The sequence below is a fragment of the Plecotus auritus genome, assembly GCF_963455305.1.
Source record: "Plecotus auritus genome assembly, chromosome: 8".
NCBI classification, from domain to species: Eukaryota; Metazoa; Chordata; class Mammalia; order Chiroptera; family Vespertilionidae; genus Plecotus; species Plecotus auritus.
The window spans coordinates 124,187,923-124,211,067 of record NC_137782.1 but is presented as its reverse complement, the minus strand read 5'-3'; the positions used below and the strand labels follow the sequence as shown (position 1 = coordinate 124,211,067).

General features: G+C 41.2%; 1 protein-coding gene across 4 annotated transcripts in view; it reads left to right on the top strand.

Moving 5' to 3' along the window:
• The window catches only part of CTNNA2 (catenin alpha 2), a 1,121,468-nt gene that overhangs the window by 118,773 nt on the left and 979,550 nt on the right, over positions 1-23,145 (top strand). The window lies entirely within an intron of this gene.

Here is a 23,145-nt window from a genome sequence, read left to right as displayed (position 1 = left end):
TATTGAAACAGCAATTTTTTAGGGATAAAAAAGACAGGATTAGGAAATTTTAGAAATTTTAGAAATTAAGGGGACCATGGAAGAAGCACAGGGCTACAAAGCAGCAGAAAGTATGTTTCCATAGAATAGGGGAACTGAAAAGCTGCAACATGTACATTTCTATAGAATAAGGGACCTAGAAACAGCAAAAGGTCTATATTTACAAAATAAAGGGAATAAGAAAACAATAAGGAAGGAGGGGAGAAAAACCTCACATGTCCCATGTGAGATTCGACCTTTGAGCTCAGAAGTTACTATAGTAACCAATTCAAAAGGGAATATTGACCAATTAGAAGGGATATCAGGACACAGGGACTTGCAGCCTTTATAAACCGTGGAGACAGGAAGTTGGCGGGACTCTTTCCTCCTCCCCACGTGGGAGTCTGTACTGTGAAATTCTTTTCCCTTCCCCATGTGGGAGTCTGTACTTGTTCTTCAATAAATGTCCACCTTTGCTATACCACCTTCTGTCCGTGGATTCATTCTTCGACTATGAGGGACAAAGAATCCTGGGGAACTATCCTGCCCAGGGAAACACCGGGTGTTCCAGTCCAAACATCAAGTATCACTATGAACCAGGAGTCAGGGTTTGATTCCCGGTCAGGGCCAGGGCATATGCTTGGGGTTGTGGGCTCGATCCTCATTGTGGAGCATGTAGGAGGCAGCCGATCAATGATTCTCTCTCATCATTGATGTTTCCATCACTCTTTCCCTCTCCCTTCCACTCTGAAATCAATAAACATATATTAAAAAAAAAGAATTGGGCAGGAAAATTAAATAAAATAGCTTACCATGTGCTATTTAAACACAGAAACAATAGTATTAAAAATTGACCTACAATGTGAAAAAAACAATAAGCAAAACAGGTTATTTAAAACAGTGTACTTGTTGGCCCCGATTTTAAAGGAAAACTTTCTATGATGAATAGTCTGGCATGAACTACCCCAAAGTGTATTGAGTGTGTGAGTGGAATTTGAGCTAATTTTCCTTTCTGTTTATATTTTCTACAGTTATTATGAATCATTTTCTGTAATTAAAAATCTAATATAAAAGTGGCATCACTTGCCTAACTTTTGCCTCTTTGGGCCTTAGGACCTTGATTGAGATGCCAACATAGAGCCTCTGATTCCAGGTACACATATTCAATGTTGCTATGTGGGTGGACATTCTGCTTCTTTCTACAACCAGCATATTTTTTTTTGAAATGGATGAGTTTGTCTCTAAACTGAGAATTATGCCTATTTTACAGCACACATAAAAAGAGTAACCTATAGAGTATTTGGAATAGTTTCCACTTCTCCTTTTCTGAAAACTGGTTAAAACCCTTCATTGTGAAGGCTGTGGACATGGCTGAATTCTTTTCTCCAACCCGTGGGATCCTGTTTTGTGTGTACCATAACAGGTTTTTTGTTTTGTTTTCTTTTGCATTTTACCAGGTTCTTGGATCTCTGTTGTATTTTCTCAGCATTCCCTCTAAGCCTGGGCATTTCGGTGGTTTACCTTTTCTCCCATATGCTGTGCTAATAATGCTGTCCACCTTCTGTGTTATCTCTTAATTTTGCTTTTATCTGTCTGTTCATCAAAATGTCTACTTAGGTGTGTATGTAGTCTTGCAGATATTCACTCTGCCAGCTCCATGCTTGTTAGGTAGGATCCATGTCCTGTAGACCCATGAGAGGGATGTTTACATTTCTCCTGGGTGGGGTCATTTATTCTTAGACTCCAAGCTGAAATAGTTTTCCCACTGCTCAGCATCACAGAGCCACTACATGTCTCCCAGGAAGCACCTTAGTAATATTGGCTGTTTAACCAGGGCGTTGGTACATAACAAACAGGTTCATATAGATGAGAAAGAAAATAGGGGAGCAACTTTAGGGGCTTATAGCCTAGTTCAGTATCTAGTTAAACAGTGATCTTACTTCCCCATTTTAACTGACTTGGGTGGAGCTGCAAAGCCCACCCGGAGCCCGCCACAAGAAGATATATACACTGAGTGGCCAGATTATTATGATCTCTGAATGCATAATAATCTGGCCACTCAGTGTATATCCTATATAATAACAAGGCTAATATGCAAGTTGTCCCCTCGACCAGGAGTTCGACCAGCAGGCAGGCCAGCCAACTGCCCATGTCCCCTCCCCCTGGCCAGGCTGGCTGGACCCCACCCATGCACGAATTCATGCACCAGGCCTCTAAATATATATATATATATATATATATATATATATATATATATATATATATACACACACACACACATACATACTGAGTGACCAGATTATTATGCGTTCAGAGATCATAACCTGGCTACTCAGTGTATATCCAAACCTCCCCACATTGGCAGTTCAGGCTTTGGATCAGAGCCCCCTGGACTAGCAGCACTGTGTAATAAAGGTTTACTTTCCTGATTACTCTGGGTGCTGGATGTCATTCTCCTGGGCCATTTGCCACAACATATACAGGGCAACCATTTTAGGTAGTAGAGGAGCTGGTGGGACTTCTTTTCTTGAAAACTTAGGAGAGCTTTAGGTGGTTTTGTTTTATAAATATACAAGAAATTCTAACTTTTAAGAGACACGAAAGGATTTAGTAAACTGGAAAAATAGTTGGGACTTAGGAAGTTCAGAGCTTCCCAATACCTCCCTCTTTTTGCTGTGTATACTCTCCAGAGTAGGCAAAAACAATCAGCTCAAATCTGAAAAGTTGAAGTGCTGGCTGGTTATTTTCTATAATGGTTCATTTTCTGAACCACTTACTCCTTCCCCCACCTGGTCTTACTTGAAGCAGTGTCTCAGTTGGTTTTTCCTGTTGTTATTTTTGTAATCCCTTGGATGAAATAACAATTTCAGGTAAATTATGTTTTCCTGAATAATGGTGTATTCCATTGAGGATAGATGTGTTTTATATCCCTTACATTGTAATTCACATATTTTTAAACCTCTTTGATTTTCATGTTTTAGCTGACTATATAATTAAGGCTGTATATTCTTGATTGTGAAGTAGTAGCAATAGTTTCAGATGCATGTGTTTTGTTTTTTCACATTTAGATCTCTATGTAAGGCTAATTTAGTTCTTTCCAAGAATATATTTTTTAGGTCTTTTTATGAAAGCAAGAATTAGAATAATTATCATTATTTATAAAACTGGAGGCGTGGTGCATGAATTTGTGCATGGGTGGGGTTCCTCGGCCTGGCCTGCAATTGGGGCTGATCTGGGTCGCCTGGGGGAGGTTGGCTGTGGGAGCACACTGACCACCAGGGGGCAGCTCCTGCATTGAGTGTCTGCCCCCTGGTGGTCAGTGCACATCATGGCAACCGGTTGAAAAGGTTGCTTAGGCTTTTATATATATAGATACTGCTTAGTATAAAAGTAACTCCAAAGAAATTATAATCACTCTGTAAAATTGTAAGTATAAGGCACCTAAAAATTCATCAGTATACAATAAACTATAATTCAATAAAAATAGTGTGTAAAGCCAACTTACTTTATTTTTTGCTAATCCTCTCTTGAGGATATTTTTTCCATTGCTTTTCAGACAGAGTGGGAAAGAAGGAGGGAGGGCAGGGGTGAGAGAAAGGGAGTAGGGAGGGAGAGAGAGAGAAACATCATGTAAGAGAAACACATAGACTAATTGCCTCCTGCACACACTCTGCCAGGGGTTGGAGTGGGGAGGGGCAGGGAACAAACCTGCAACCCAGGCATGTGCACTTGACAGAACCTGCGACCATGTGGGGCTTGAGCTGACACTCTAACCATTGAGCACATTGGCCAGGGCAAAGCCAACTTATTTTAGAACAAAACGTAGAATGTTGTGTTTACATTGAAACAACGTCCCCAAACAAAAAATTCTAAATAAAAATATACCTTAAAGTGATGATAAATATATTTCTCTAATTGGTCAACAAATGTGTGGATTAATAGTATGTTCAGTAATATGCTTCTATTTTGCTGTTTACCAAAATAAATCCATCAGACTGGTGGTGGCAGGTGCAAAGTAAAAACCAATTCATGTGGTCTGAGACATGGCATACAGCTAAGTAAGGGTTGTTATAGTGAGCATGAATAGTAGTTCCCAACAGAATCACCATTAGCATTTTAGGTGGGGTATCCTTTGTACTGTGGGACTTTAACTGTGTACAACATTAAACAGTTATTGGGACATCCCAATATTATCTGACTGATGCAGTCCCCAGTTAAGCTCTGCTGGTATAGAGTAGGGGCTGGCCAAATTCTTCTGTAAAGGTCCAGATACTAAGTATTTTCACGTGTGAGTCATACACTTTCTGTCTCAACTACTTAACTCTGCTATTATAGCAGGAAGGCAACCATAGATAATACAACAACAACAACAAAAAAGAATGGCTGTGTTCTAATAATACTTTATTGACAAAAGTAGGAGGTGGGCAGATTTAGTCTGTGGGCTGCAGTTTGTTGACCCCATTCATATGTATCACCAGTCCACCAATTTCAACACAAGGAAAGCTATTTGAAAGCACTCAGTAGTAGTATGTCAGTTAGGAGGGTTTTGGTTGCTAATAATATAAAATCATATTTATAAGCATACCTCGTTTTATAGTACTTCACAGGTATTGCATTTTTTACAAACTGAAGGAAGAACCTCCCACTAACAAATATATTATGAATTTATTATTTGATTTATTGTGGTCTTGAGCCAAACCCTCAATATCCTGGAGGTATGCCTGTACTGTTTGTAAAGCCAGGATGGTTTTAGTCATGGCTAAATGAATGTATCATTGTCATAAAAAAACCAAGTGCCTTTCTTCCTTCTACTCTGTTATCCTCCACTGTTATTATCTCCTCTCATTGTCATAGCAGTGTCACATGTAGTAACAGTCCTGCAAAGGGAAGAGTCCCATGTCTGTCTATCTTCCAGAACTCCCCAGGTGGCATGCTGTCAGATCTCATTTGGGACCAAACGCAGACTTTAACTAAGAAATGCCAGAGCAGAAATTCCAATTATTTAGAATTGCACACTATTGCCAGAGAATAGTCATGATTCTCTTTCTTGGGATGGAGAAGGATCCAGCCCTGACCCAAACCTACAGATACCCAATATTTGAATAAATTGAGATTGTGTTCTAGAGAAAGTGCAGTGGGCTTCAGGGGGTTAGTGGAGGAAGATGTCTGTGCAGTATAGTGTTTTTCCCATTAATTATATTATACTTTAAATATAATTCTGTCTTTGATGCTATTCAAGGCCATTACTTTACCTCTATTTCCCATCTAGTCAATGGAAGCATTTCATGCATTCCTGTTTTTGGTCAGAGAGGAGGGAGGAGTGATAAACAAGGTCTACCCATTGATTCCAGGTTCCACCCATTGATTCCAGGTTCTACCCATTAAAGAGCCACGGAGAGCCATGCCTTCCTGAGAGGTCATGAAGGATAGTATTTAAATTTGGTTAACAAAGATGACTTGGTAGTCTTTCAGGAGCCTCTTAAGCCCTCAGATAATTTGTACATAAGATATCATGTTTTGTATTATAAAACCTGAAAGTAATCTGTTGAAAAGCATTCATACTGAACTGTGATAATTATTTATTTTAGTGCTAATGGGAATACAAAAGTCCATCTGATTCTTTCAGATGCTGCTGCCCTCCAATTTCAGATGAGGACAGGTGATTTCCCAAGGGAATCACTTGGGTGGCTGGGAAGTAAAGACAGAAACATAAAGAGAAACTGGTTTTCTGGCTTCATGTGCTGCGTTCCCTGCGTTCCATCACAGCATTCCTGCAGCAGAGTGCCTGCTCAAAAAGGAGCTGATGCTTGTCAGGATGGATGGCTCTAATTCAAGTTCTGAGCTTTTTCCTGGAGCTCTTTCTGAATTTGGTGCTCTTTAAGCTGACAGTGGTGGGTTGAGCAAATACATTTAGATGCACCTATATTTACTTTAGTCACTTTTGAAGAATGACACTGCAATATTTTGTGGGTAAATTTATTCAAGAGACTCTGGTTCCCATCTCCCTCACAGCACATCAGCCCAGCAGTGCCAATTTTATAAAAGCCTCTTTTGTGCCAATCATATACTTATGTGTTGATTCAGAAAGTCTTAAAATTTTAGTCCTGACCTGAAGGAGCTCAACATTCTAGTGAGCTCCTGACCTGAAAGAGACAAATGAATGAACAATTAAAATAGTGTGTGATATATAGCACAGTATAGGAAGTACAATGTGCTGTGACAGCAAGGCTGGGTCTGAGCAGGTCAAGAAATAATGCCTGAGTTGACTCTCAAAAGATAACTGAGAAAGTCAAGTACTGCTTCCCTGTAGGTGGAGTGACGGGGCAAAGGTTTAAGGTGTCCAAGAATATGGAAGTTTGGAGAACAGCTAGCATGTCACTAAATCTGATGTTCACAAAGACTTAAAATGCAAGGTGGATGAATGCTGAGCAATAAGTCTATGCTGGAGGACAATAAATATCATTGCAACTTTATCCTTAGGCAAAGGGAGTCATTAGAGACTTTCAACAGAAAGTGACATTCTGTGATTCATATTTTGGAAAACCCACTAAGGCTGCAGAATAAGAGGAAGGAATAGAAGTGGCTGAGACTGAAGGCAAAAGAGGCTGTTTCAATAATTGGAAGAAGAAATGATGAGACCCATCATTAAGGCAGTGCTGACAGACAAAAAAAGAAGTGGCATTTCTGAAATATTGGAGATAGAATTTAGTAGAATTGATAAGCCTGTCAATGTAAGATGTAAGAGAAAGGAAAGAAAACAATGACACCTACATTTCTGACAGAGCTTGATAGATAGTGGTTCTGTTCATTGATCTATGAATACAGGAGTTGGACCAATTTGGGGTGAAAGATGATGAATTCAGTTTCAAGGATATTGCTTTGAAGTGTTTGAAAACCCAGTAAATCGTTGCATAGAGGAAGCTGGAATCGAGGCAGAAGCTCTGAGCTAGAGAAGTAGATTTGGGAGTTTTCAGCATAATTGTAAGTCTTTAACATGAATGAGACCACCCAGAGACTGTGTGTAGAGCAGGGAGAGACAAAGGACAATGATGGAGTTTAGGGGACCAACATAAAGGGCATGGGAATAGAAGAGGTGGTTGACAAGAAGACCAAGAACAAGATGCCAAGAGGGTAAAGGAAGATGAAGAGAGAGTGCTATCCTTAAAGCCAAGGATATAGAATATGGTTAATATTGTCACATACCACTGAGAGGTCAAGATAAGAAGTGAAAAGGGGCCACTGGATATTTTGAGATGATATATTTTTAAATTTTTATTTAGGTATGGAATATGTGATCATTATATAAGTTGAATATATGTACATATATACACAAACATATATAAATACACATACATATATAATTATGTACAATTTAAGAATTGACCTAAATCCCATCACCCAGCATAACTTCTGTTAAATTTTCGAGATATATATTCCCAGACTTTTTCTATATGCAAATATATACTCTATTTAAAGATAGGTCCATATATAACAAAATGAGTTCCTACTATAAAAATATGAGACACTGCATGCATTTGCTTGTCATTCTTTCCCAGAGACCATTATGATCGTCTCCACATCTTTCCAATTTTAGTACATAAACTGGTGAAGCATACGGTGTCCGTTGAATTAAGCAGCGAGGAGATCATGTGTAACTTTGTAAGGCTAATTTCAGTGGACTGGTGAGGGCAGTAGCCAGATTGCTGTGGGATGGGGAATGGGTGAGGAGGTAGAATGAACATTATAGACTATCCTTTCAAGAAGCCAGGCTGGGAAGGGGAGGGGAAGTATAGGATATCAAGAGAGGAATAGGATGGAGAGGGCTTTTTGTTTTCATTTTTCAGTTGGACAAGACTTTCCACTGACTAGAGGGAGCCAGAAAAGGGGGAAACATTGAGGATCCAAAGGGGAGTCTATGATTGGTAGAATGAGTCATGAGAAGGCAGATAAGAATGGGGTGTAGGGAAGAAGAAATATGCTCCATTTTCACTTAGGCAAAAGGAAGGAGGTGAGAGTGGGAAAGGATTTGATGAATCTGCGAATGGGTTGCCTGAGGTGATGCTGGTCACCTCAGAGAGCCTATGGCTCAGGGGTGGGCAAACTTTTTGACTCGAGGGCCACAATGGGTTCTTAAACTGGACCGGAGGGCCGGAATAAAAGCATGGATGGAGTGTTTGTGTGAACTAATATAAATTCAAAGTAAAGGAGCGGAGGGGAGAGCAAGAGAACCCTCCGCTGTTTCGGCTCCGCGGGCGGATAGAACAGCCGAACGGGCCCGCGGGCCGTAGTTTGCCCAAGGCTGCATGGCTGATGAAAATGTATTTATTTATTTGATAAAGGCTTTTTTTTATAACTTGCTTGAAACAAAGAATTGCCATATTGAACTGGATCCATTATCTGTCCACTTGTATCTTGAGTGAGGTGCTAAGAGATGCCAGCTAGAAAGATCTGTTCTTCTCTGACAACCTGCAAGGTTAGGAATGGTCCCAGATGCTTTAGTTACCTTAAACAATCCACTAGGATCTATTGTCCACGTATTTCTCTGAAGCTACGTGAAGCTGTATATTTTCTTACCTTGCCTGCCCCCTGAGACTATCTGGGAAACACATTACTTAACCGAGGGAAGTTGCATTGCACGTTGAAACAAATCCTGGTTGAATTCCATTAACCTTGGGAAAGTGACTTAACGGCTTTGCGCTTTAGTTGCCTTGTCTGTACAATACTAAGAATAACACACTTTAGCCAGTGACCAGGAGTGTTCAGTGAGATCTTTGCTGTTGTGAATGCAAATATCCTGAACTGAATGGAAAGCACGGCTACCTGGAGATGTACATATTTAATGGAGCCCCATTGGCATTTTCTAAATACCAGGGTGCATTTTATTGTTGTATTTATAAAAACATATCACCTGAGGTCTTTTCTGGCTCATGAGCCTAAAATGAAATGTTACAGAGGAGCAGAAGGAAAGCTGGGTTGTTGTTTTCCTTTTTCACATATGACTTTTTATATCAACAGTCTTGATAAGGTGATTGACCAGGGGGTTTATAGGCTGAGTACCACTGGATCTGAAATGTCAGTCCTCACTACAGAAGACTTCTAAACACATATAATTGCTATTATGTGTTATGGCCTTTCAGGTCTGGTAATTCACTTGCAAGGGGCAAGGATAGCACAATGCAGGCAAATCATCTCGCATTTGCTGGAGCTGCCAGCAGACACACAACAGTATCTGTTCCTGTTAGACCCGGTGAATAAGCCATTTTCCGTAGGAAACTGAAAGAAGCATGGGTGTGTTAGGTTTATATTATTATTTCTCTGTGAGTTTCTGCAACTTTATTCCATATTAACTGACCAGCACATGTATGGATTTAACATTGAATTTTAAAATAAAATACAGTAGCCCACTAGAGCTTGCTTAAAAAAAGTTATTAAGTACTAAGTATTCTTACAATCACTGACAAAATAAAATAGCTCTTACCCAAATATCTGCTTTTATTTCTTTATATTATACCTTTAAAAAAAAACTTTTATTGATTTATCTTTTTAGAGAGAGAGAGGAAGGGAGAGAGAGAAACATTGATTTTTTTTTTGTGTTCAATCTATTTATACATTCACTAGAGGCGCAATGCACGAAATTCGTTCACAAGGGGAGGGGAGGTGTCCCTCACCCCAGCCTGTACCCTCTCCAATCTGGGACCCCTCGAGGGATGTCCAACTGCCCGTTTAGGCCCACTGGGATCGTGCCTAAACGGGCAGTCGGACATCCCTCTCACAGTCCAGGACTACTGGCTCCCAACTGTGCTCGCCTGCTTGCTTTCCTGATTGCCCCTAACTGCTTCTGCCTGCCAGCCTGATCACCCCCTAACTACTCCCCTGCCAGCCTGATTGATGCCTAACTGCTCCCTTGCCATCCTGTTTGCCCCTAACTGCCTTCCCCTGCAGGCCTGATCAACCCTAACTGCTCTCCCCTGCAGACCTGGTACGCACCAAGTGCTCTCCCCTGCAGGCCTGGGTCCCCCCCAACTGCCCTTCCCTGCAGACCCAGTCACCCCCAACTTCCCTCCTCTGCCGGCCAGGTCACCCCTAACTGCCCTCCCCAGCAGGCTTGATTGCCCACAACTACCCTCCCTTGCAGGCCTGGTCCCTCCCAACTGCCCTCCCCTGCTAGCCTGATTGCCCAAAACTGCCCTCCCTTGCAGGCCTGGTCCCTCCCAACTGCCCTCCCCTGCTAGCCTGATTGCCCAAAACTGCACTCCCTTGCAGGCCTGGTTCCTCCCAACTGCCCACCCCTGCTGGCCATTTTGTGGTGGCCATCTTGTGTCCACATGAGGGCAGGATCTTTGACCACATGGGGGCAGCCATCTTGTGTGTTGGAGTGATGGTCAATCTGCATATTACTCTTTTATTAGATAGGATAGAGGCCTGGTGCATGGGTGGGGGCCAGCTGGTTTGCCCTGAAGGGTGTCCCGGATCAGGGTGGGGGTTCCCTTGGGGTGTGGGGTGGCCTGGGCGAGGGGCCTGTGGTGGTTTGCAGGCTGGCCACGCCCTCTGGCGACCCAAGCGGAGGCCCTGGTATCTGGGATTTATTTATCTTCTACAATTGAAACTTTGTAGCCTGGAGTGGAGCCAAGCCTTTTGCTTGCTCTGTGGCGGCAGCCATTTCTATTGGGATTTATGTATCTTCTATAATTGAAACTTTGTAGCCTTAAGCGGAGGCCAAAGCAGGCCAGGGCTGCAGAAGCTTGGCTTCCTCCATCGCCGTGGGCAACCCTAGCCTCCTGCTCTCTCCAGCTCCCTGGCTGCTGCCATTTCTGTTGGGATTTATTTATCTTCTGTAATTGAAATTTTGTAGCATTGAGTGGAAGCCTCGGCCATCAAGGGCAGGCGGAAAGCTTGGCTTTCTCCATTGACAGGGAAACCCAAGCCTCCCTCCTGCTCTCTGTGGCTGCAGCCATCTTGGTTGGGTTTATTTGCATATTCCCTCCTGATTGGCTGGTGGGCATGGCTGTGGGCATGGCTTGTGGGTGTAGTGGAGGTAAGGTCAATTTGCATATTACTCTTTTATTAGATAGGATTGATTGATTCCTGTATGTGCCCTGAGTGATGGTGGATCAAACCCACACCCTTGGTGTATCAGGTCGGCTCTCTAACCAACTGAGTAACCGGCAGGGCCTTTATATTGTATCTTAATATTCTGATTACTTTGACTTCTTGACTCCCCATTCTTGGGTTACTTGAAATTTTTTTCATAATCTTGGTCTTTTTTTTTTTTTTTTTTTTTTTTTTAGCATTTTTCTGGCAGCAGTTTAGAAGGCATTTATTATTTCACCATTTTGTTGCATAATGTCACTCTGTCAGTACCTGCAGAATTTGGTGCTGCTGGTTACCTCTTTATCACCTGACCTAAGTGCCCAGTTGAAGTGGAAGGTTAATGGCCCTACTGTTGCCCATCCTCAGCTGAGCACACTCTCTGAGCACTCCTCTCTTGGTGGATGGGTCCTGCTTTTCCATACTGATGAGTGTGAGCAAGTTTTATCTCACCATTCAGCATTGATCTTTTTCATAGCACCTCCCTGAGCCTCGAACACATTGGGTGGCTAGTTCACATGCACTGAATGAATGAATGGAAGGGTAAATGGATGAAGGAAGGAAGAATTGGAACATATAGGATTTGTCTTCTCTTCTAGAGTATTGAAAGTATTCTGAGGAAGGAAAACTGCTTTTTGTTTTGGTTAAAACCATTACTCTCTAAGAAATGGATCCCACTATTGAAAAGATAAAAAATGATACTTGAAAAGAATTAGATATTTGGATCATGTTTTATATGTGTATGCTTAATCAGTTATGAAGGGTCTGATACCTGTAGTCTACAGATGATAGAAACAAATCAAAAACCTTCATTTGTGCCCTACTGAGTTTGTAATCTAGTGGGTTATGTAAAACTAATGGCAATTTCTTAAGAATGAGCCAGTGAAGAATAAAGTAAGATCTTTTGTAACTGACTGTACAATCCAGTAGGAATTTAGGGGTCATGGTGAAGATGCAGCATGAGAATGTCAGTATTTGGATATTGGAGGAGGAAAAGGAAGATGTCCCTGGTGGCGACTTTGGGAAGCAGTATGAACCCTGTGTTATAATGTGGTTCAAACCTGATTGAAGCAGATGACTTACATTAAAGAAATAAGATCTAATAGACCATGGTCAGATGTTGAGTTAAGCCTTCTTCAAATAGGATGTGTTACAAAGAGAACCCAGGACTTATTGGAGAAGAGAGTTAAGCAATCATTTTGGTCCTCCTAGAAAAGCAATGTTTCAGATAAGTAGTTTGGAGTAAATTATACTAAAGAGCAAAAGATAATGAGAGCAATTTGGTGGTTATTTTGCTGTAATCTGTATATGAAATGTTGAGATTCTATTGAAGATTAGAGTTGCATATTTATTGCCTGTGGAGTTCTAATTTACAGGAGGTTAGAAGGACACAGGCTAAATTAATTGCCAAAGAAGCTGTGTTCCAATTAAATAGTTTGAAATTACTTTTGGACTATGAAGATAAATCTTCAGAATATGCTGTTTGAAATATTAACAATTTTTATTTTCAGTTTTTGAAATCTGTTGCCCAATTCTGAATTGTATTGTTGCTGAAGAATAATAGACAGGTAGAACAATGCTAGTTAACCACTGGTCAAGTATATTTTGTATGTATGTATATATGTATTTATTATTTATTTATTTATTTAATAGAAAACTCAGGGTATTCTTTATTTTATTTTTAAATATATTTTTACTAGAGGCCCGGTGCACAAAATTCCTCCTCAGCCCAGTCTGCACCCTCTCACAATCTGGGACCGCTGGCTCCTAACTGCTCACCTGCCTGCCTGCCTGATTGCCCCTCATTGCCCTCCATGCTGGCTTGGTTGCCCCTAACTGCACCCCCTCCACCCCCCTGCCGGCTTGGTTGCCCCTCACTGCCCCCCCTGCTGGCCTGGTTGCTCCACACAGCCTGCTGTTTAGTCATTTGGTTGTTCCTCACTAACCCCTCTGCCGTCCTGGTTGCCCCACACAGCCTGCTGTTTGGTCGTTACTGTGAGGGTGTCCTGACCAATTTGCATATTACCCTTTTATTGGTATAGATTGATTTCAGAGAGGAAGGCAGAAGGAGAGAGAGCAAGAAACATCAATGATGAGAAACATCCTGCATGGCCCACACTGGGGATCGAGCCCACAACCTGGGCATATGTCCTGACTGGGGATCAAACTGTGACCTCCTGGTTCATAGGTCGGCACTCAACTGCTGAGCCATGCCTGCCAGGCGGTCAAGTATATTTTGAAAAACTGTGTCCCTGGTGGGACTTTGGAAACCAAACATTGCACATAGGATAAACCCTGCCTGACTGGTTACCACTTATGTTCACACCCCAGTGGAAAACAAGCCATAATTTAGGAGTAGATTGAGTCTCTTTATGCTCCAAAATGAATTTATAGTAAATGATGAGGCTATGAATGTAGCAAAAAGCAAGCAAATGAATTTGACAGATACCAGCTTTCATTTTGAATTTAAAATTGCTGCATTTCTATTAACATTCTCTTGGAGTAGTGAGTTTATATTAAGTTAGCACATAGTTTTAAATTTTATGAGTATGCTATTGTAAGTATAAAAACCCATTTCAGTAAGATATGGACATGGTTATTTCTTTTTTAATCAGCAAGTTCTAGGCTATGTATTATTTGTCTAAACTTGTCATCCTAAAAATCTTGAGTCTGGGATCCTTCTTCGTATACTCATTTTTTTTCATGCAGTTTTGTTTATAGAAGACATAAGATGCTTTGAAGAGGATATAATAGTTTGATACTTATTTAATATGTGATTTTCAAAAAAGTAGAGTATGCTTTAGTAAGGATTTATGCTTAGAGGTGAAGTGCTATTACAGCCTTTTGAAATTATTAGAATGATATTTTGTTCTGCAGTGTTTCTTTAGAAAAGGTATGGGTTTACCATAAATAGGGGTCTTGCGGATATTTTAACACTTGAGGGTAGTGTTAAGCTTTTCTTTCATCATAGCAGAGTTAATTGCCCTGCCCCCTTCCTCTGCAGATAAGGAAGAACAGTTGGAAATTACACATCCCTTCAATTTTGAATAAAAATGGTGATTGATCCTCTAATTGCAGCAGGAACTTGCATTCAGGCCAGGGCTTTGAATAGTTATTTTGTAGAGGACCTTGATGAGCAATGTGCCATCTCTTTATAGTCAAAGTAAGAGCAAATGAGCTTAGGTTCACAAAGTTATAGAGAAAAGTAAGAAGTAGGACTTGTCCATAGTTAGGCCATTAGGTAGGCCATTTAAATACTCAGGGTACCACCAGGAAGAGTGTCCAATATCTCTCTCTCCCCCTCCATTTACACCTCTTCTGTTGCAGGGAAGTATATTCTGGTGGGAATCAGGGTGACCTTTCCTCTCTAGGGATATCTGAAGGATAATCAAATGCCTCCTTCACTGCCTTTGTTTCTCAATTTCCTCTCCTGCCTGTGATGCCTACATTCACATATTCTCAACTGTAGGAAAAAACCCCTCTTATAATAGGGTACCTGATTATTAGTGGTACCTTTTTGTGTTAACAACAGAAAATTGGAAATGCTATTGTACTTCAGATAAAATATTTGGAAGATTTATTTTTCTAGCTCTCAAATAATTTCCAGTTATATAGGAACACAATTTCTTTGGAAACATTTATTCTCTGTTAAGCAAGTATTTCTTGACCCCTGCTTTTACATTCTTCAACAGTGATCAGTACCATGGTGGTGAATCTAACAAGAAAAGGGTCTCTGGCTGGTGTGGTTCGGTTGATTGGAGCATCATTCTATACACAGGAAAGCCGCAGGTTCGATACCCGGTCAAGGCACATACCCCGGGGGTTGTGGGTTTGATCCCCAATAGGGGCATGTACAGGAGGCAGCTGATTGATGTTTCTCTGTTACATTGATGTTTCTCTTTTTCTCTCTCTCCCCACTTCGTCTCTCTAAAATCAATAAAAGCATACCCTCAGGTGAGGAAAAAAATAAAACAAAAGTAATCTCTTGGAGAGCTCTTGGAACTTCTGGGGAGATTGGGGGCTACTGCACGTGTGATTGAAAAACCATGTGTGATTTTGCTGTGGCATTGTACTCCCTCGTTGAGAAACACTTCAAGGCATTGGATCCGCAAAAAGCATAAGTAACTTTCAGAAAGTAAAACAACAATTACAGTGATAATTGTAATAACAAGAAGGGTGTTTTTACACAGATGCTTTGTATCATCCTGGTCACTGCTCCCCTGCTGACATGCGTGGCTGTGGTCTGTGTTTACAACAGTGATTCTCAAAGTGTGATTCCTGGACGAGTAGCATTAGCATCAGCATCAGCTGGGAACTTGTTAAAAATGAAGAAGAAAAAAAACCACCAAAAAACAAATGCAGATTCTCAGATTCACCCCAGACCTAATGAATCAGAAACTCTATGGATGGGTTCCAATAGTTTGTGTCTGAACACGTCTCAAGGCTGTTGTAATGCACATGCAAATGTGAGAGCCACCTGTATTAGTTTTCTATTTCTGCTGAAAAATTTTACCACAAACTTAGCAGCAGAAAACAACATAAATGTATCAGCTGGTAGTCTCTGAAGGTCAGAAACCCAGGCAGACTTGGAGGGCTCCTCTGCTTAGCCTCTCACAAGGCTGAAACCAAGGTGCTGATGGGGCTGTATTTTTTACTGGAGGAAGCGCTGGGGAAGAATCCACTTCCAAGTTCACTCAGGTTTTTTTTTTTTATTTCTTTATTGATTAAGGTATTACATATGTGTCCTTATTCCCCCATACCCCCCCCCCCCACCTCCCATTCATGCCCCACCCCCCTGTTGTCTGTGTCCATTGATTAGGCTTATATGCCTGGTGGCTGTAAGACTGAGATCCTGTTTCTTTTCTTGACTGTCAGCCAGGGTCTGCTTAAGTTCCCAGAATCTACCCACATTCTTCTCCATGTGGCTCCTTGTAGCAACAGTGGGTCAGGTCCTTCTCACACTCCTGTCTGCCTTCCTCTTCCGTTTCACCGATGTCTTTGTCTGATGCATCTCCCTGATCGCTTCACTTCTATCCATAGATAGGAGGAAGGTATTTTTAAGGAATCAATTTTACCTTGGGCCCACCTGGGTAATGGGTAATCCAGGATCCTCTTCCTATTTTATTTTATTTATTTTGTTAATCCTCACCTGAGGATATTTTTTTCATTTATTTTAGAGAGAGTAGAAGGGAGAGGGGGAGGTGAAGAGAAAGAGACAGAGGGAGTGAGGGAGTGAGGGAGTGAGGGAGAGAGAGAGAGAGAGAGAGAGAGAGAGAGAGAGAGAGAGAGAGACCTGGAGACCTGGATGGAACCTGCAATGCAGGCATGTGCGCTTAACCGGAAATTGAACCAGTAACCCTTCAGTGTGCGGGCCAATGCTCCAACCACGCTGGCCAGGGCATCATCTCCCTATTTTAAGATCCAGTGGTTAGGAACCTAAATTATATCTGCAAAGTCCTCTTTACCCTGTACTGTAACATATTCACAAGTGTAACACGAAGGGGCCAAAATTCTGCTTACTTGGAATAGTTCATCATAGAGTATTCTGGTGGCTTTGCCAGGGTGCTGTGTTGCTTACTTGATGGCCCAGCATCACTGCCAGCATCCCATTCTCACCACATGGCATCAGAGGTGGCTGGAGGAATCTGAACTTGAGACCTGCCATGTGTCACCAGGAAGTGAAGCCCCATTTCCCACGAGTTCTGCATGCGTATCAGGGCACCTGCCACTTGTGCCTCCCTAATCGTATCTAACATTCCTTTGTGTCGCTCCTCTTTTCCTCTTCCTCTCATTCTCTAGAGGAGCTGGCTCCTGTTTTTTATTCCTGTCCCTATCTCTATCTTCCTGCCATGGTCCAGAGTCCCATGGCGATGCTGGTATGGACTTAAGCCTAGGGGATTATTCTTTAGAAACATAAAGCATAGTGGTTATATCATTCTCTATAGCCAGGCAGTTTATTTTCAAATTTTGTGATCTTGGGTAACTTTCTTAATTATTCTATGCCTCAATTTCTCTATCTGTAAGTGGGAATCATAATAATGCCAGGTCATTAGCCAATATTATTATTACTCATGGAAGAAGCAGTATGATTCAGTGTTTCCAGGCTTCATTCTTGAAATGCTGAAGAATTTTAGAAAATCCTCTCTTTTTCATGTCTCATACTTTCTCATCAAAGCTCTATTTTCAAATATCTTGTCTTGTGGGATCTCCATTGGCCCCCACCCAATGAGTTCTCGAACTGGCTAAGTCATAATAAGTCAGTCATCATTGCAAAGAACAAAATAATCACATTTTTCATGTGCAATTATTTCATTGATTCTCAGAACAAATTCATGAATTATATAAGGTTACTGTCATCCTTGTTTTAGAAAGGGTGAAATTGAGGCTTAGTTTAAGTAACTGGCTCAACATATTAAATGTGGAGATAGGTGAATGGACCCACTTGTAGTCATTAACTTTTTCTGAATTTGCCTGTCAACAGAAGCCAGCCTGTCATGTGAAAGAGCCTCATTAGAGTTTGTTATTGATAGCACTCAGTGTTGGTGAAGGGAAAGATTCTGAAGCTAAAGCCCTTGAGGCAGGCAGGTTGAGATGATCCTTGGCAACTAGAGAGCATCCTGGACCATTGCTTGGCCAAAGGACCATTGTAGAAGGGAAGGTGAGAACTCAGAAAGGTGAGGCAGTTGGTTCAAAAGACCTGTTTCAGGAATATCTGGACAGGGGGATTTCTGCAGCCAGTTATATACTACATTAACGAACTTGTCATTTGAAGGCATTCCTTGGGATGGGCCACCTCGAGAGGGTTTCTGTTTATCAGGACACTGTCCAAGGGAACAAGGCACTTGACCCTTTGCTGCTCATAAGGGAGCTTGTTTTACTCTTTTTGTCACGTTTTGCTTTTTTTTTTTTCCTGTTGTTAATGGCAACTGGCTTACAGCATTGTAAGCCACGCCTCTTCCTTACCCCCACGGAGTCTGAAATTATCTAAGGTATTACCATGTAGGCTGTATTACCCCCTTTCATGGATATACAATTTGATACTTTTCAAAAAGAAATCTCAGAGATTAAGTAGCTGAGAGCTTGTTCTTGGGCTTGTAAAATTGCTGTACAGGTTTGTTTTCTTCCAACCTCTGTTTTTCACTCTCACTGGGTCCAGTCAGTATTCTAAGTCTCCCTACATGAAGCAAATAAATATGTACTTAAAAAATCACATCACTGAGAAAAAATGTATTTGCTTTACATAGAATGTCTTGTGGGCAAAACAGACTGCATTACTTGTACAGATGTGTAGTGTCAATTTGAGACTCATTGTGGGGGCAAAATTATTAATTTTCCTCCCACTTTCTAAGTTCTTCTAGCTGGCCTAATAATCAAATTAACAGAGACAGATTAACAGGAGAAATGTCCAAAGTTTACTATGTGAATGCACAGTCAGGGTGCCATCCATAATGAGACCCCATGAAGCGTTAGGCAGTTGAAGTTTATATGCCATTATCAAAAAGGAGAAAGACAACAGTGATGGGAAATAGTAGGCAAATTACAGGTAGATAAAAAGAACAACACACTTGCAGGCAAATTCCTGCAAGGCAACCCAGAAACCATGGGACATGGGGGAATGTAGTTGGCAGGCTTCTTTTGGGAGCCTTCTGTCTAATGATAAGGTGAATATGCCCAGTTGAAATGGAAGGTTAATAGCCCCACAGTTGTCCATCCCCAGGTGAATATGCTGAGTCCCTTAATGGAGCAGACTGTTCAATCTTAATCTCTTAGGCAGAAAGGGAGAGGGTCAAAGGTTATTTGGGAGTCTTTTGTTTCATAATAACCAGCTTAAAATCAATTTCCTGCCAGGCCAGTGTGGCTCAGTGTTTGAGTGTTAACCTATGAACCAGGAGGTTAAGGTTTGATTCTTTGTCAAGGGCACATGCCCAGGTTGCAGCCTAGATTTCCAGTGTGGGGCATGCAGGAGGCAGCCTATCAATTATTTTTTCTCATCACTGGTGTTTATATCTCTCCCTCTCCCTCTCCCTTCCTCTCTCAAATCAATAAAACTATATTTAAAAAAATAATAAAATCAATACCCCAAAAGGCACATTTTGGGGATACAAAACTTTGGTCCCTTTCAGTGTCATTCCCTCCATAGAAAAATAATTTGTTCTCTTGCTTTATCATGGGAGTCAATCTGGTTGTTTCACATAGAGGAGTATAAACTATGGACATCTATTTTTTTAAATATATTTTATTGATTTGTTACAGAGAGGAAGGAAAAGGGATAAAGAGTTAGAAACATCGATGAGAGAGAAACATCGATCAGCTGCCTCCTGCACACCCCCCACTGGGGATGTGCCCGCAACCAAGGTACATGCCCTTGACCAGAATCGAACCTGGAACCCTTCAGTCTGCAGGCCGACGCTCTATCCACTGAGCCAAACCGGTTAGGGCTGGACATCTATTTTTAATGGGTGTTTCCTTATTACTCCTAGAGATAAAGCATTGCAAAAAGACACTTAAGTTATGGAAAATAATAACAATAGTTATAATACCTAATATTTCCAGAAATGTTTTCTTTCCACGAAGTTATTTAGACTTAGAATCTATAATAATAAAAGCGTAATATGCTTTTGGATGAAGCCAGTGCTGCGAGGGAACCCTGGGTCCTGGGTGCCTGCCGGTGGCCAGAGGGAAGGAGGGCCTACTTTTGCACGAATTTCGTGCATTGGGCCTGTAGTACTTATCATAATTTTCCATTTGAGAAAACTGAGGCTCAGAAAAGGTAGGTAATTTGGGCAACATCACAGAGGTGATAAATTGTAGGGCTTTGGTTCAAACACAAGTCTAGCTGACATCATTGTGTATCTGTTGCTGAACAATAGGTAATGACAGAAATCTCAGTGCCATACAGCAGTAAACATTTATTTCTTGATCCCACGTCTGTGGCTTGATTGGGAGCTAGCTGACCATTCTTAGCTCTGCTGGGCTTGGCTCCAGCTCCAGATTGGATAGGAGTAGTATCCCATGACTTTCTTCCTTTTTGGACCAGGGAGCTATCTGTGACTGTCATGGTAGAAGAGGGCACGTCTAACCAAGAAAGCCTTTTTTAAACACCCACTTCCATCATATTTCCTAAAATTCCATTGGCCAAAGCTCAATATAATGGGGTGAGGAAGGAGTCTCTTCTCTTGGAGATGAGAGAGCGGGGAGGGAGTGACTATTTACGGAATAACTATCCGATGTACTTTAAAAGCTGATGTGTTTTCCTTGCCCTTCATAATTTACAAATACTGAAAGTATAAGTGGGATGACATTCCTGGCTGGGAGTCAGTGATCTTGTGTATGCTTGTCATGGGGGCCATATACCAACCTGTCATTTCTACTTACTGACTGCAATTGCCCCATTTCTTTGCCGACCACTGGGATAGGGGCTTAATCACAAGGAACAACAACAGCCTGTAATTATTGGAATCAAGAGTCTAGGCCAGTGGTTGGCAAATTCATTAGTCAACAGAGCGGCAAACCGCGGCTCGCGAGACGCAGTTTACCGACCACTGCTCTAGAGGATATTTGACATTTTTCTCTTCTTTGCTGTCCTTTGTCCTTATTCTGGCTCTAGAAGCAAAGATCATCATTGAGTTAATCTGGAAGACTATATTGATGATCCCTAACTGGGAATGGAATCAGTTTTATTCTGCTTTTATACAATTTTAATTGGCTGAAAGCTTTGACAGAGAAATATTTCTAATATAAGGCTAACACATGCAGTAGAAATCATGTGCCCAAAGTAGCAGGGCACAAGTACTTCTTCTAGAAACAGCAGATTGCAAGGATTATGCCAACTCAAATGTGCAGCCTAAGGAGCTTCTTACCTTCCTCCATCTCATGCTCAGTAGCTGACAGGAGGCTAAGATGCTCCTCAGAGGCAGTCAGTGGGGATCTCAGATATCAGCCTTCTGGATTTAGAGGTAGAGATTTTGCAGTCCCCCCTCCACCCTGTACTTTTTATGTTTGCTAACTGGAGTATTAAACCAATACCTCACTTAAAAATAAATGGTGCAGAGAAAGAATTTTAGTTTTAGTCCAAACCATATAAAAAATGCATGGCTAGAAAAAGGGCATTTAAAAAGTTTCCATGACTAGGTTTTCTCCTTCAACAAATGAATACCATATAACCCTTTCTTGCCATTTGCTATTGAATTTTATCTATGTTACAAGAAGGGACTGAAAAGATTGACCCCCAAAGGAATAAATTAAGTCAAGTGATTTTCCTGGTAAGTGTTGTCCTTTCATTTTTTAGGTTTATAAGGCCTCTGTGACCTTCAGAACTTCAGGCTCTGTCTAACTCTGCTTCTTGGCTGATGGTCTTTCTTCAGTGTCTCCCATTTCTCCTTGATTTATGCTAGATTAGTGTCTGATGTGATTGCTACAGCTTTTTTGTTACTCGCCTCTGCATTTTTTATGTGTGTCATTGATTCACAGTTATGCCTTGCAGCATCCATAAAAGATTTTGTGTGTCTTCCTTGGTCTACCAGCTTATACACATAAGCATACCCATGTTATAATTGCAATGCTCTACAGTCTTTTCCTATCATGTTCAAATACTTTCACGACTAGTAACTTCCTTGAGCATCATTATTATGCCATGCATTATTCTATCAGAGATTGAAAAAAGTTTTCAGGGACCTTCTCCAGAAACTTGGCAGTAACTGTGTCGTAAATAATGGGACCAAGATCACTTACATCTGGCTTCATCCAAGATGAAATAAGTCTGTATCTCCAGAAAGCCTCTGGCACCTTCATTCTGCCAAGGTACAGGGTGGTGTGCTGGCAGGTAGCAGAATGATGTGCCTATCAGAGCTGCTAGATAGCAGTTGGTAGTGTGAATGGGAAATATGTAAAGTATTTCAGGTTTTTGGAGGACAGGCAGCATAGCAGTGCCAACGATTATAGTTGTGAAGGAACCCACATCTAAATCGGTCTATAGGTTGGATCACTACCCTCAGTTTATTTAAAACATGGCATTTGGAGAGAGGTAAAATACCAGCACACTGTGTTTTTGCTTATTTTTTTTTTTTTACTCTGAAGCAATTTGTTGGGTCTGTTTGCAAAAGGATTTGTGTAGCAGGGTGGAAAGAGGCATGTGCCTGTGGTGATAGGCCTTCTTTGTAGTGTTAATTTGAATAGAAATAATCATCTGTATTGATTTATAAGGATGGAATTGAGTGGAGACATTGATTCAAAAGAAGAGAACAGCTGTGAACAGTTTGATTTATGGTGGTATTAAAGCAAATGCTTCGGTTTCAGTTTGTTCAGTCTAAGGTTGCATGTCCAGTGGTTAGCTGTTGAAATATATTTAGCACAGAGCTGTCAATTTCTTGATGAGAAGCACACCTGATAGAATGCATAATTGATTCTATTGGGGCCAGGACCATATTTTGTGCTTGATATGTGCAAAGCTGCTACCTGCGTATCAGTGGTTCTTAAGAGAAGAGTGCTTTAGAATGAAATGAATAACCTGATTGGACACTAATTTTATGAGACAAGAATGTAAATGCAGCGGGTAATCAGAGAGCAGTTAAATAGCGCGAACCTATTTCAGAACCCTTGCCACTCGTTTGCAAGATATCCTTCCTATGAAGAGAATGAAATTCAGCTGCCACGGGCAATATAATACTCCCAGTGGTCAGTTATGATGTGAAGAAAACAAAGCAGCCTTTCATTATGACATGGGGTCCCTCATCTGGTGATCACGATGCATTTACAGTGCTTCCTGAAAGCCTTGGTCTCCTCAGAGTGACTTTAGTATCCTTTTCTCAGTTCTCCCTTAGCCCTTTCTGTATTCCCTGATTACAGTGTGAGTCACACTGAGTCATAGCTGTTGCCCACATTGGTTATCTCTTTACCTTGAGACCATAAGCTACTCCAGGACATGGTCCACGTCTTTTCCAGCATGTAACATGGATGGATATGTGTACTAAGTATTGATTGAGTAAATTATGTCAGTGTCAGTGTGTCAAATATATATAGGTGCCTCTAGCAGCCTTCAGT